Source organism: Ceratotherium simum, chromosome 6, assembly GCF_057802395.1.
Source record: "Ceratotherium simum simum isolate JZ-2026a chromosome 6, ASM5780239v1, whole genome shotgun sequence".
Taxonomy (NCBI): domain Eukaryota; kingdom Metazoa; phylum Chordata; class Mammalia; order Perissodactyla; family Rhinocerotidae; genus Ceratotherium; species Ceratotherium simum.
This window is the reverse complement of record NC_141905.1, coordinates 974,161-987,976: the sequence shown is the minus strand read 5'-3', so window position 1 is coordinate 987,976 and position 13,816 is coordinate 974,161.

Sequence of the window (13,816 nt, the reverse complement as noted above, 5' to 3'; positions counted from 1 at the left end):
CTGATAGCTTTCAACAATTCGGCATTAAGTTTAATGCTTGCTCTATATTTTATTATAGTACACTTATCACATTAAAAGGCGTCTTTGAGGACAAATTTTGCTACATTATTTATTATAAAAGGATGTTGAAAACTATCAAGTACATTTCCTACATCCACTGAGATATTTATATATTTATATTTTCTATGATCTGTTCATGTATTGACTGATGTTGATTGGTTTCCAATGTTAAAAAAGCCTTGCGTTCCAGGTATAAACATCTCATAAACTTCTTATACTCTTTCACACTGCTACAGGGGGTGTATTTTGTTTAGGAATATTTGTATCTATATCTATGAGTGAAAATTCCATGTATTTGTTTTGTATATTTTTAGGTTTTTGTGAGAAGATTTTGATAGCTTCATAAATTGAGTTTTGGAATGTTTCCTTCTATTGTATTTCTTGAAAAAACGTGTTTAATATTGAAAATAGTTAATCTTTGAATAATTGGTAAAATTTACTCATGAAAGGGGCTAGCCCAGTGGCATAGTGGTTAAGTTCACATGCTCTGATTCTGCAGCCCAACGTTTGCCTGTTCGGAACCCAGGCACGGACCTACACACTGCTCATCCAGCCATGCTGTGCCGGCGTCCCACATACAAAATAGAGGAAGATTGGTGCAGATGCTAGCTCAGGGACAATCTTCCTCAAGCAAAAGGAGGAAGATTGGCAACAGATGTTAGCTCAGGGCCAATCTTCCTCACAATAAAAAAAAAAATTTACTTGTGAAGCCAACTAGGACCTGAGTTTTTGTTAAGTAAATATACTTTACTACTTTCTTGATGTATTTAATGATAATGACTATTTAGTTTCTCCAGTTCTTCTTGAGTTAATAATGATCAAGAATATATATATGTATAGTTATATAAACATTAATTTTCACATTATTGTGTAAAGTTGTTAATAATATCTTTATAATATTATCTCCTTAATATCTGAAGTGTATGCAGTGATCTGCAGTAAATTGATTACTGATAAAATTTATACTTTCTCTATTTTTCTTTATCATTCTCACCAGAAAGACACTGAATATGTCTTTACAATGAACAAATTTCTGTTTTGCTTACCCTATCTGTTACATATTAGCCTACCGTTATTAAATTCTAATATTATATTAATTATTTTCTTCCTTCTACATTTTTTCACTGTTCTTTTGCTAACTTCTTGAGATGCTTAGCTCACTTGTCTTCAGCCTTTCTTCTTTATTAAAATTCATTTAAGGCTATAAATTTTCCACTAATCATAGCCTTATTTGAATTTTTACGTTGTTGTAAGTATTATTTTCTTTTTTTTAAAATTTCTTGTTTATTGCAGTAACATCGGTTTATAACATCATATAAATTTCAGGTGTACATCATTATACTTCTATTTCTCCATAGATTACATCATGTTCACCACCCAAATACTAATTACAACCCATCACCACACACATGTGCCGAATTATCCCTTTTGCCCTCCTCCCTCCCCCCTTCCCTTCTGGTAACCACCAATCCAATCTCTGTCTCTATGTGTTTGTTTGTTGTTGTTATTGTCTACTACTTAATGAGTGAGATCATACAGTATTTGACCTTCTCCCTCTGACTTACTTCACTTTGCATAACACCCTCAATGTCCATGCATGTTGTCACAAATGGCTGGATTTCATCGTTTCTTATGGCTGAGTAGCATTCCATTGTGTATATATACCATATCTTCTTTATCCATTCGTCCCTTGATGGGCATTTAGGTTGCTTCCAAGTCTTGGCTATTGTGAATAACACTGCAATGAACACAGCGGTGCATGTATCTTTACCCATTGGTGTTTTTAAGTTCTTTGGATAAATACCCAGCAGTGGAATAGCTGATCATATGGTAGTTCTATCCTTAATTTTTTGAGGAATCTCCATACTGTTTTCCATAGTGGCTGCACCAGTTTGCACTCCCGCCAGCAGTGTATGAGAGTTCCCTTCTCTCCATATCCTCTCCAACACTTATTGTTTCCTGTCTTGTTTATTATAGCCATTCTGATGGGCGTTAGTTGATATCTCATTGCAGTTTTGGTTTGCATTTCTCTGATAGTTAATGATGATGAACATCTTTTCATGTGCCTGTTGGCCATCTGCATATGTTCTTTGGAGAAATGTCTGTTCAGGTCTTTTGCCCATTTTTTAATTGGGTTGTTAGATTTTTGTTGTTGAGATGCATCAATTTTTTATATATTTTGGAGATTAACCCTTTATCAGATCTATGGTCTGCAAATATCTTCTCCCAATTGTTAGGCTGGCTTTTCGTTCTGATGATGGTTTCCTTTGCTGTGCAGGAGATTTTAGTTTGATGTAGTCCCATTTCTTTATTTTTTCTATTGTTTCTCTTGCCTGGTCAGACATGGTGCTTGAAAATATGTTGCTAAGACCGATGTCAAAGGGCGTACTGCCTATGTTTTCTTTTAGAAGTTTCACAGTTTCAGGTCTTACATTCAAGTCTTGAATCCCTTTTGAGTTAATTTTTGTGTATGGTGTAAGGTAAGGGTCTATTTTCATTTTTTTGTATGTGGTCGTCAGGTTTCCCAACACCATTTTTTGAAGAGACTTTCCTTTATCTGTTGTATGTTCTTGGCTCCTTTGTCGAAGATTAGCTGTCCATAGATGTGTGGGTTTATTTCTGGGCTTTCGATTCTATTCCATTGATCTGTGTGTCTGTTTTTGTGCCAGTACCATGCTGATTTGGTTACTATAGCTTTGTAGTATATTTTGAAATCAGAGAGTGTGATACCTCCTGCTTTGTTCTTTTATCTCAGGATTCCTTTAGCTATTTGGGGTCTTTTGTTGTTCCATAAGTCCCCATAAATTTTAGGGCTCTGTTCTATTTCTGTGAAAAATGTTATTGGAACGTTGATAGGGATTTCATTGAATCTATAGATTGCTTTAGGAAGTATGGACATCTTAACTATGTTAATTCTTCCAATCCAAGAGCATGGAATATCTTTCCATTTCTTTGTGTCTTCTTCAATTTCTTTCAGCAATGTTTTATAGTTTTCGGTGTACAGATCTTTCACCTCCTTTGGTTAAGTTTATTCCTAGGTATTTTATTCTTTTTGTTGCAATTGTAAATGGGATGCTATTCTTAATTTCTCTTTCTACTACTTCGTTGTTAGTGTATAGAAATGCAACTGATTTTTGTATGTTGATTTTGTATCCTGCAACTTTACCATATTCGTTTATTACTTCTAAAAGTTCTTGGTGCATTCTTTAGGGTTTTCTATATATAAAATCATGTCATCTGCAAATAGTGACAGTTTCACTTCTTCCTTTCTAGTTTGGATCCTTTTTACTTCTTTTTCTTGCCTTATTGCTCTGGCTAGGACTTCAAATACTATGTTAAATAGGAGTGGTGACAGTGGGCATCCTTGTCTGGTTCCTGTTCTTACAGGGATAGCTTTCAGTTTTTCACCATTGAGGATGATATTAGCTGTGGGTTTCTCATATATGGCCTTTATTATGTTGAGGTATTTTCCTTCTATAACCATTTTATTCAGAGTTTTTATCATAAATGGATGCTGTATCTTGCCAAATGCTTTCTCTGCATCTATTGAAAAGATCATGTGATTTTTATTCTTCATTTTATTAATGTGGTGTATTATGTTGATTGATTTGCGAATGTTGAACCATCCCTGCACCCCTGGAATAAATCCCACTTGATCATGGTGTATAATCTTTTTAACGTATTGTTGTATGCGATTTGCTAGTATTTTGTTGAGGATTTTTGCATCGATGTTCATCAGTGATATTGGCCTGTAATTTTCTTTTTTTGTGTTGTCCTTTTCTGGTTTTGGTATCAGAGTAATGTCGGCTTCATAGAATGAGTTAGGGAGCTTCCCCCCCTCCTCAATTTTTTGGAAGAGTTTGAGAAGAATAGGTATTAAGTCTTCTTTGAATATTTGGTAGAATTCACCAGGAAAGCCGTCTGGTCCTGGACTTTAATTTTTGGGGAGGTTTTTGATTACTGTTTCGATCTCCTTACTGGTGATTGGTCTATTCAAATTCCCTATTTCTTCTTTATCCAGTTTTGGAAGGTTATATGACTCTAAGAATTTATCCGTTTCTTCCAGAGTGTCAAATTTGTTGGCATATAGCTTTTCATAGTGTTCTCTTATAATCTTTTGTATTTCTGAGGTGTCTGTTGTAATTGTTCCTCTTTCATTTCTGATTTTACTTATTTGAGCCTTCTCTCTTTTTTATTGGTGAGTCTAGCTAAAAGTTTGTAAGTTTTGTTTATCTTCTCAAAGAACCAGCTCTTCGTTATATTAATTTTTTCTATTGTTTTTTTAGTCTCTATTTCATTTACTTCTGCTTGGATTTTTATTATTTCCCTTCTTCTACTGATTTTGGGCTTTGTTTGTTCTTCTTTTTCCAGTTCCTTTAGGTGCATTGTTAGATTGTTTATTTGAGATTTTTCTTGTTTGTTGAGATAGGCCTGTATTGCTATAAACTTCCCTGCTAGAACTGCTTTTGCTGTATCCCATAAAATCTGACATGTCATATTTTCATTTTCATTTGTCTCCAGGTATTTTTTGATTGTCCTTTGATTTCTTCGTTGACCCAGTCATTGTTTAGTAGCATTTTGTTTAATCTCCACGTATTTGTGGCTTTTCTGATTTTCTTCCTATAGTTGATTTCTAGTTTCATACTGTTGTGATCAGAAAAGATGCTTGGTATTATTTCAATTCTCTTAAATTTATGTAGACTTGTTTTGTGGCCTAATATGTGATCAATCCTGGAGAATGTTCCATGTGCATTTGAAAAGAACGTGTATTCTTTGGTTTTTGGATGGAATGCTCTGTATATATCTACTAGGTCCATCTGTTCTGGTGTGTCATTTAAGGCCAATGTTTTCTTATTGATCTTCTGTTTGGATGATCTATCTGTTGGAGTAAGTGGAGTGTTAAAGTCCCCTACTATTATTGTGTTATTGTCTATTTCTCTTTTTATGTCTGTTAATAATTGCTTTATATATTTAGGTGCTCCTACTTTGGGTGCATAGATATTTATAAGTGTTACATTCTCTTGTTGGATTGTGCCCTTGATCGTTATGTAATGCCCTTCTTTGTCTCTTTTTGCAGTTTTTGTTTTAAAGTCTATTTTGTCTGATAGGGGTACTGCTACCCCAGCTTTCTTTTCATTGCCATTTGCATGGAGTATCTTTTTCCATCCCTTCACTTTCAGTTTGTGAGTGTCTTTAGGTCTGAAGTGTGTCTCTTGTATGCAGCATATATATGGGTCTTGTCTTTTTATCCAGTCAGCCACCCTATGCCTTTTAATTGGAGTATTTAGTCCATTGACATTTAAAGTAGCTATTGATAAGTATGTATTTACTGCCATTTTTTAACTTTTTTTTTCTCAGTGTTTTAGTAGTCCTCTGTATAGAATTGATGGTCTCTTTAGTTTGACCTCTGTCTGAAAGCTCTACTCTTTAACTGCCTTCCTCCCACATTTTATGTTTTTGATATTATATCTAACCTCTTTTTGTACATTTGTATCCGTTACCCTCTTATCATGAAAATAGATAATTTTTCCTATTTGTGGTCTTCTCTTTTCCCCTTAAATCAGTCCCTTTAACATTTCTTGGAGTACTGGTGTCTTGGTGACAAACTCCTTTAATTTGTTCTTGTCTGGGAAACTTTTTATCTCTCCTTCCATTTTGAATGATAACCTTGCCGGGTAGAGTATTCTTGTCTGTAAGTTTTTTCCTTTTAGCAGTTTAAATATATCGTGCCACTCTCTTCTAGCCTGTAAGGTTTCTGCTGAGAAGTCAGCTGATAGCCTTATGGGGTTCCCTTTGTATGTAACTTGTCTTTCTCTTGCGGCTTTAGGATTCTCTCTTTATTTTTAATTCTGGACATTTTGATTATGATGTGTCTTGGTGTGGGCCTCTTTGGGTTTACCTTGTTTGGGGCTCTCTGTGCTTCCTCTACCTGGATGTCTGTTTCTTTCCTTAGGTTAGGGAAGTTTTCATCTATTATTTCATCAAATAGATTCTCTGCCACTTTGTGTCACTCTTCTCCTTCTGGGACACCTATAACACGGATGTTAGTGCGCTTGATGTTGTCCCTGAGGTCCCTTAGACTGTCCTCACTCTTTTTAATTCTTTTTTCTTTTACCTGTTCAGCTTGGGTAATTTCTTCTAGTTTTTCATCCAGCTCACAGATGCGTTCTTCTGTATCCTCTACTCTGCTTTCACTGAGTTCCTATAGTGAATTTTTCATTTCCAGTATTGTATTATTCATTTCTGATTGGTTCTTTTTTGTATCTTCCAGTTCTTTGTTGACATTCCCACTGAGTTCATCTATTCTTCTCCCCAGATCAGTGAGCATCCTTAATACTCTTTGTTTGAACTCTCTGTTGGGTATGTTGCTCATTTCTGTTTCACTTAGTTCCTTTTCTGGGGTTTTGTCCTGTTCCCTTACTTGGAATGTATTCCTTTGCCTTCTCATTTTGCCTCTTTCCCTGTGCTTATGTCTGTGTATTAGGTAGGTCAGCTACGTCTCCTGCTCTTGGATAAGTGACCTCATATAAGTGATGCCTTAGGAGACCTGCAGTGTGCTTCCCTGAGTTCTCAATGTTCCAGGAGTGACCCCTATGTGGGCTGCATGTGTCCTTCTGTTGTGGCCGGTTTGCTCTCCCTGTAGGTGCCCAGGGAGGGTGAGTTATGCTTCTGGCCAGCTGTTGTAATGCTCAGCTGCTTGTAGTTGTTGTGGGCCCTTCAGTCTCTTTATCGGGTGTGGGAAGTCCCAGCACAGTTGGCTGCAAGTTCTAATACCACACTTGTGTTGCAGTATTTCTTTTTGGTGAGTAGGCCCTCAGTGTGGCAGGTTGTTAGGCTCAGGGGTTTACAATTGCTGTAAGGCTCCAGCCTTTAGGTCTCTTGTCAGCTTTCTGAGGATTGCAGCTGGGTGGGGCTGGCCTCAGGCATCGGAGCACCCAGTTGTTTCAGGCTTTGGACGGTGGGGCAAACCCTCTATGTGGGCCTTTGAGAAGCATCAGTCTTCTCCAGTTGACAAGCCCTGCCACCCACAGGTCCACACACACAGTCAACACAGTCCTGTCCCATGTGCACACCCCAACCTCCTGAAGTGGACCCAGTCTCTCCACTGCAGGAGCTCCACACACGCCACCACTGCCCCACACTCTCCACCTGCTCCTTGTGCACACCCTGCCCCACTGAAGTGGGCTCAGTTGCCAGGTTGCAGAGAATCCAGTCACCAATCTATGCAGGCCCACAAGTTGCCTGAGGGCTTCTTGTTGGGTGGGGCCAGTCCCTAGGGTGGGCTGCCTGCCCTTGTTGTGCTGGATTAAATCTGTGCTCTAGTGGGTGAGGCAGACCCTGGGCTAGCAGGCCTCAGGGAGAACTCCAATGGCGTCCACCAGCGTCTGTGTCAGCACACCCATGCCAGGCCACAACAATGGCCGCCACCAACATCCCAGTCCCTGGAGATGTCTCACCTCTCACTGTGATGCACTCAAAGCCTATCAGGTGAGTGTCTTTTCACCAAAGCACTGTGCACCTTTCTGTCTGGTAATTTTAGGTTGCTTTCTGAAACAGGTGAGTTTGTGCATGGGCTCTTTAAGATCCGGTTTTAATTTCTTTGTGAACCAGCTTTTCTGGGGGTACTCCCCAATGTTTTACTAGCAGGCAAAGTCAGATATTATGCCGCTGGTCTCGATTGTGATTGGTCAACAGAATGCCCACAATGGGGGCGCTCCCCGGCTCAGGGGCCCATGCCTCCAGGGAGGACTGCATACCTTTGGGCTACTCCAGGGCGGCCGTGAAGCTGGCAGCTTGTGAAGGTGTCATTTTTTCTCTCCAGAAGGGAGTTTCTGCCTCTTCCACCTCAATTAGGATTGTCCTTTGTTGCAGGAGTTCCTCTTATCCAGTTTTCAGTTCTCTCTCAGGGGTAATTTTTCCACGAGTAGTTGTAAATTGGCTGTGTCTGCAGGAGGAGGTGAGTTCTGAGTCTGCTTACGCTGCCATCTTGAGTTCTCTGGTATTATTTTCATAATAATTTAATTTTAAATATACTAATTTCCTTTAGGATTATGATTTTTTTCTTGGACCTTTCAATAGAAATATGTTTCATAAATTCCAAACACATGGGATTTTTCTAGTTAGCCTTGTTCTTGTTGTCTAGAAATACTAACACTGTAGTTAAAGACATAAATTTGTATAATTTCATTCTTTTTCAATTCTTGAAATTACTTTATAACCAGGCATATAGTCATTTGGTTTGGTATATAACCCATCTGTAATTTAAAGTATTTTTTTCCTGCAATTTTGGGATGCCATGTTTTATACAGTTCGATTAAATCAAGTTTATTCATTGGATTGATCAAATCTCCTATATGCTTACTAATTTTTTTGCCTACATGTGTTATATAAAGTGACTTAGTTGCATTAAATCTCTCATTGTGATTTTGGATTTATCAATTTTCCCTTTTATTTATTTTAAATTAGCTCTGTAAATATAAGGCTATATTATCAGGTACGTTTACTGTGCAAGTCTTTTTTTTGCCCTCTCTCCATTCTCCTCATCCATTGTTTTTCTCTAGATGTTTCTATGTCAGATGTAGCCCAGCAGTACTTTGTTTATCTACATGACATGTCACTTAATCCTTCCTGCAAAGCTTCTCTTTTGCCACCAAGTGGCTTGCCTTGGACAGCCCACTAAGTCATTTTGTTGCCTAGGCAAAATTGGAAGCAAAAAATGTTAACATCTCCAGAGTAGTATGTGGACAAAAGGTCACAAAATGCAATTTTAGCATATCAAAGTCTATTACTAATTAGTATTTTACTTTTTGCTGGATAGAGTAATGATTTTAACGTGGTATAACCTCACTTACCCCATCACAAATTAAATACAATTTCTCATGTATTTTAATTATATATGTATGTGTGTATTATGTATGTCAACTACTTCCAGATTTACATCTCTATCCATCTATATCTATATCTAAATACACATAATGTAAAGATACAAAGCAATCCCACTAAAAATCCCAGACTTTTTTTGTGGAATTTGACAGACTGATTTGAACTTTATTTGCAAATGTAAGCTGCCAAGAATAGCCAAGCAACTCTTGGAAAAGTGCATGTTGGGAGGATTCAAACTCTAGCAATTAGAGTATTATGCTATGAATGCAAAGATAGACAAATATCAAGCAAATTGATGGAAGATAATGGAGAGCTCTGAAAAGATCCACAAGTAATAGCAAGCAGAGGTCGCACAGCAATCAGCAGATCACTGGGGATGGTAGGTGATCTTTTCAATAAGTGATAATAGATCACTGGGAATCCATTTTTAAAAGATGAAAGAAGGTCAAATACCGTATGATTTCCTTCATTAAGTAGTAGATAATAACAACAATAAGCAAACACATAGGGACAGAGAGTGGATTGGTGGTTACCAGAGGGGAAGGGGGGAGGGAGGAGGGTGAAAGGGATAATTCGGCACATGTGTGTGGTGATGGGTTGTAATTAGTATTTTGGTGGTGAACATGATGTAGTCCATGCAGAAATAGAAGTACAATGATGCACACCTGAAATTTTTACAATGTTATAAACCAACGTTACCGCAATAAACAAAAAATTAAAAAATAAATAAATTAAAAAAAAAAAAGATGAAAGAAATTGCATCTCTCCTTACACCACACATACACATACACACACGCACTATTTCCATGTATGCTAAGAAATGAAATGTGAAAAGGAACCCTATACAGCTTTTAGATAAATATACAGAAGTGTTTCTAGGTCATATTGGCTGTGAGAATTACTCACCATAAGATCTTGATCAGAGGTTGCTCTTCTAAAAAATAAGGCTGTAGGTTAAGTATCATTCTTACTCTTCTTAAAAATGTTATTCTGAAATAAAGTTGGTTTGGAGACGGGTTCCTTCGTTAATAGAAATCAGTAATTTAGCATATGGAGAAGACATAATAAAATGCCGCTGAGCTACACGGGGCAAAAATTTCCTGTGGTATTTATGGGAGGGAATCATAAAGTCCAATACATAAAATGTTAAATCTCTCTACAATCTGAGAAGCAATAAACCAGACTATCTTTATTTGCACCCCTAGGAATGTAGAAGCAGCAGTAAGTGCGTATCCACTGAGAAGCATGTTACCTGCATCAGAGCTATAGGATACTCCCTAGAGAAGAACAAATCTCAGGCAGAAATGAAATGAAGGATCCAGGAATAACGCCTAGAAACACAGAATGTGGAAATATACAAGACAAATTTAGCAGCAATGACTACTAAAGAGCTATTCTTTTAAATTTATAGTGCAGTGCTATAATATATATGTTTCTCATTTGAGGAACTAGATAATATATTCCTTGTATCAATTAACAATGTGTACTATGTGCTGATAGGAATTGTTTCAAAGAATATGTGGTCATTTATTAAGATTTTTTTTTAAGTCGGGCAGTTATTTGCTATGAATTGGAAGAGAGCTTTAATAAATACTAATAAACAAAGAACATTCACAAAATAAAAACAACTAAAATGTTCTGGAAATTAAAAATTCTAAATTTTCTTGCCAAATGACAGGAATAGACTGTCTTGCATTAGAGTCTTAGCTTTATCTCTCATAAGTTCTGAATTGAAGCAAATTACATAACTTTGGGGAACATCAATTTCCCCAAATGTAAAAATAAGAGGGTATATATATCTCTAAGAGTTTATCTAAGAATTAACCAATATAATATATGTAAAGAAATTATTCTAGTGGCTGGTACAAGGTAAAAGTTCATAGTAAAGTGCTGTATGAAGTTTGTCATCTTCACTTTGGCTATGCACAAAATTGATTACCAGAGCATAATAAAACTTCCAGGTCTAGGAGCAGAGGCACCAACTGGAAAGGATGAAGATTTCTGGAAAGAAGTGTTGACATTTTTGCCTTTTTTTTTTTTACTTAGATTGAAACATCAATCTTTCACCAATAAGTGTAATATTAGCTATAGGTTTTTAATAGATACACATATCAGATTGACCACAATCCCTTCTCTTGCTAGTTCATTAAAAGATTTTATCATGAATTTGAATTTTGTCAAAGGGTTTTTCCACATCTATTGAGACAATCATGAGTTTATTCCTTTATTAATATGTTTTATAACATTAACTGATTTTCAGATATTGAAACAACCTTGCATTTCAATGATAAACCTAACTTGATTATAGTGCATTATTCTTTTCATATATTGCTTAATTCAATTTGTTAATATTTTATTGAGGAAATAGATCTACATTTATAAGAAATATTAGTTTATAGAGTTTTTGTTGCTGTTGTTTTATTTAATTTCTTGTGATGACTTTGACTTTAGTATCAGCATAATATTGGCCTCACATAATAAGTTGAGGAACATTCTTTCCTGCATTATTTTCTCAAAGATTTTTTTTAAGACGAGTATTATTTCTTCTCTAAATGTTTGACAGTATTTACTACCAAATCCGCTTGGACATGAACTTTTCTTGTGGGATATTTTTAGTTACTAACTCAACTTCTTGATTTAGATTTGTTGAGATGTCTGTTACTTCTTGAGTTAGTTTTGGTAATTTGTATTTTTCAGGAAATTGGTCCATTTTACCCATTGTCAAACTTATTGACGTATTCATAGATTTCCCCCTTGTTATCCTTTTACTTCCTTAAAATCTGTAGAAATGACTCCTCTTTCAACCTGATGTTGTATTCTCTCTTTTTTCTTGATCAATCTAGCCAAAGTTTTATCAATGTTCATTCTTCAGAAAGAGTCAGTTCTTGACTTTATTGATTTTCCCCATATTTTTTATATTCTATATCAGAGGTCAACAAGCTTCGAGTCACAGGAGAAATTTTTCTTGCTGCCTGTTTTACAAATAAAGTGGTTTGGAACAAAAACATGCCATTTGTTTACACATTATCTATGGCTTCTTTTGCATTACAACAGCAGAACTGAATAGCTGGGAAAGAGACCATATAGTCTCTAAAACTTAAAATGTTTACTATCTGGTTCTTTACAGAAAAAGTGGGCTGATCTTTGTTCTACATCATGGATACTGCTCTCATCTTTACTATTTCCCATCTTCTACACGCTTTGGTTTTATTTTCCTAGTTCTAGTTCATTAATGTTGAAACATAGAGCATTGATTTGAGAGTTTCCTTTTTTCTAATACAGTCATTTAATGCTATAAATTTTCCTCTAAGTACTGTTTTAGTTGCATCTCACACATTTTGGTATGTTTTGTTTTCATTTTATTTAATTCAATACATTTTCTCATTTTTCTGTGATTTCAAGTGTGAGCCATGTGCTATTTCGCAGTGCAGTGTTTGATTTTTATACATTTAGAGATTTTCCAGATTTCTTTCTGTTATTGATTTCTAACTTAATCCTGTTGGGGTTAGAGAACATACTCTATATTATTTCAGTTCTTTTAAGTTGATTAAGACTTGTTATATTGCAAGCATATTATCCATCCTGCTGAGTGTTTCAGATGCACTTGAAAAGAATGTGTATTCTGCTGCTATTGATTAGTATGTTCTCTGTGTAAATTAAGTCACATCGATTGATGGTGTTGTTCAAGTCTTCCATATCCTATATATTTTGTGTACTTTTTTTATCAATTACTTAGAGAGAAATATTCAAAACTCCAGCTAGTTTTTATTTATATATTTATCCTTTCAATTTTGTATTTAAGTATTTTATGGCTCTGTTTTTTAGTGTGTATACATTTGTTATATCTTCCTGTTGTGCTACCTGTTCTATAACTTTGAAATATCCCTATTTGGCTCTAATCGTTCTCATCTTAGAGTATTTTTGGTGGTTATTAATATAGCAACTTAACTTGTGTTATGTTAATTTCTTGCATTTTACTTATTTTATCCTTTACCTTCAGACTTTTGGCTTTTTCAACTTAAAGTGCATCTCTCTTAGACACCAAGCAATTGAAGCTTGTTTTTTCATACTGTTAACAATCTCTGCCTTTTGACAGATTGTTTACTCATTTACATTTAATGTAACTATCCATATGATTGGACTTAAATCTATGATTTTGCTGTTTGCTTTTGCAAGTCTTTCTCTTTTGTTTGTTCTCAGCTCCTCCTTTACTGTCATCTTTTTGTGTTAAACAAGTATTTTTGGTACACCATTTTGTTTTCTTTATTTTTTTGTTTTCTTCTTAGGTCATTTCTTTGCATTACTCTTTAGGGATTGTCTAGAAATTACAATAATTATCTTTAATTCATCATAATCTATTTCAAGTTAATACTTATTTATCTCTGGTAAATTATAAAAACTTTGCACAAGAATAGTCATATCCCTCCTTTGTAATATTATTGTTATATATTGTGCATCTATATATATTGCAAACTCAACAACATACTGTAACAGTTATTTCTTTTTTAAAAAAAGAGAAGAAAAAAGTATATATTGCACCTAACCATAGTACATACATGTAATTTAATATTTACCCAAATATTTACCATTTCTGATGTCCTATGGTAGATTTGCTTTGTCATGTTGTGTCATTTCTTGTTAGCTTAATGGACTTCCTTTAGCATTTTTATGAAGTCCAGGTCCACTACCAATGAATGTTCATGGTTTTTATTTATCTAAAATTGTCTTTCATTTGCCTTCATTTTTGAAGAATAGATTCATTGGATATGTAAACTTTAGATGATAGTTTTTATTTTCTGTCTGATTTCCACATATCTAGTAATTTGTGATTCAAAACTGTACATTTAAATAATATATTTTAATGGTGCTAAAT